Here is a 2,540-nt window from a genome sequence, read left to right as displayed (position 1 = left end):
CCAAAATCATGTAACCGATGCATACATGATCCAAAGGTACAAGATTCACAATTGCCCTTTACCAGAATCCAAGTTCAAAAATATCATGCCTTAACATCCTTCTAATGGGCAATTAACAAAATCATGAAGCGTATCATCAACACATCAATCATAGCGTAACAAGCATCATGCATTAATGAAACTCTTGTTACACTTTTAGGTACAAAACCCCAAGTCAAGTGCAATTACAAAACAAAATACAACTAGTTGTTGTCTAAGTATACATTTAGTAATCTAGCCCCTAACTCCAAAACAAAGCGAACCTGTATGCCTTAAACAATTCTAGTGGTTACGCTTATCCCTTGTCCTGCCATAATTTCCTTCCAAGTAGACCAGTACCATTCCTTTTGGTCTGGTTGTAGTTTCGAATGAAGTGTCCCACCTTGCCACATTCATAGCATCAATTCTTCCTCAATTTGCATTTCCCAAAATGCAGCTTGCCACTAGGCACAAATGACTCTGTTTCTTGCTGGACCGCAGCTCTTGGGGTGTCCTCCTCTTTAAGCTCCACGAGTACTCCTGATAGAACTCTTCCTTGAATCGGGTCCATGTAATAGCATCCCCGCTTCTCAATTCCATCACTAGCGAGTTTCGCTTAGCGTACCACCATTGCCTTGTTCCTCCAGAGAACTTGTACGCTGTGTACTTGACTCTTTGCTGCTTAGTGCAATCCATAACTCGTAGCAGTTCCTCCAAGTTCATAAGCCAATCCCTCAATTCTCCAGAGTTCAGGTTCCCCTTAAACATAGGGAAAGGATGCTCACAAAACTCCTTGAAAGAGCAACCCTTGATTCCACTTGGAGTCCCTTCTCCTCGTACATTTACCAAAGTGTCCACCGGAAGACTTGCCACAGTTTTCAATGCTTAGGTGGCATCCAGAACGTTCCTCATCTTCTCATCAGGTTGGATGGTCTCCTACATTGTTACTGCCAATGTCGTCGTGTAGTGACATCTTTGCAATCACAACGATCATTAGCCCCTACTTCAAAGCGTCATGTCGCCTCTCACTTAAAATGTCAAACCTAATCGCAAACCTATCCTTACTAAGCGCCTACACAGCTACCACCTTATCAAATGTCCTAATGTCGATAAGCTTAAGACCTTATGTAACTATCTTAGTGCAGATCAAACCCAATCTTCAAAGTTGCATCATCAAAGCAGTCATAGTCCAAACTTCAATGCCATATCAAATTCCTAAAATCCTCAAGTCTAATATCCTCGAGATCATTAGGTATCAAAAATTTGTATCCCTTGTATACATTTAATCCATCGTATGCTCTGATAGATCATCTCCAAACACCAAATAGATTAGTTCTTATAGTTCGCAGAGCCAAAAGCTCTGATAAATCTAGACCTAATACTTAACAGATCCATTGCTATGGTCCGAAGAGCAACTACTCTGGTACCAGCTGTAATGCCCCAGAAATTAATTAACTAGTAATTAATTTCATGGTTCGTCTCCCAGCCTTATCCCTCATAGAACAGAACAAGACTCAAGGACCTCTACTGCTCAAAAGAGAGGATACTAAACAGCGGAAACAAAAGATTCTATAAACATTAATCATTACAACCAAAGCATCTACCAAGGATCATCAAAGTAGCTAAAATACTATACATATCATCATCTTTACAAGAGATTCATGCTATACCTTAATATGCAGACATGCATAAAAGCTATAAGTCTACAACATAACGCAACGTACTAATTACCATGAGCACCCGCCTAAGCTTATAATAAGTCCTCAAGCATCTCCTGGGTTGAATCCTCCACAGTAACCAGAAGCTTCATGGTATCCATCTCTACTAAACGATCTATAACCGCATAAGTTGTACATATGGAGAAAAAAAGAAAATAATACAAGGGGAAGTCCAAGGACTTAGTGAGTATAAATGCACATGACGTACCCGTCATTAAATAGTGAACTTAGTTGTTTATAAAGCACATGCAACATTATGAGGTGACAGTTTATCATGGATGTGATATAGATATAATATATGCTTATAATCATGAGTAACAGTAATAGTTCAACCGTATGGCCTATGCGAGATATTACCCCTTCTCAGCAGTGCTGGCGCTGTCCTGAGAAACCTGTAATACAACACCCATGCCCCGGACATTGTACGCTACTGTCCATCCCATTAGTGGCACGACCGAGTCAGACCTCGAGTGGCCCACACCACTAATGATGTCCGTCCTATATTGATCATCCATTAAGGAATGGCTGCGCCTGGTCATGAAACAATTGGATCCAAAGCCCCCCCACACACACACATTTGACCATAAAATTAACCTGTATAGTAAGCCCATGGCGGTTATCCCACACATACAGGTGTACCATGTCATATGATGCAATTAATCTTATCAGTCTTTTACATGCATAGTTTTTCAAGCCTCATTGTTATCTTATTAATCGATACACGTTTTCACAACAGAGAGTTCACAGTAGTTCCAAAATGTATTTCATGACAGTTGCAAAATATGCATGTTTGATATATATATA

Source organism: Corylus avellana, chromosome ca4, assembly GCF_901000735.1.
Source record: "Corylus avellana chromosome ca4, CavTom2PMs-1.0".
NCBI lineage: Eukaryota > Viridiplantae > Streptophyta > Magnoliopsida > Fagales > Betulaceae > Corylus > Corylus avellana.
This window is presented reverse-complemented; position numbering follows the sequence as displayed.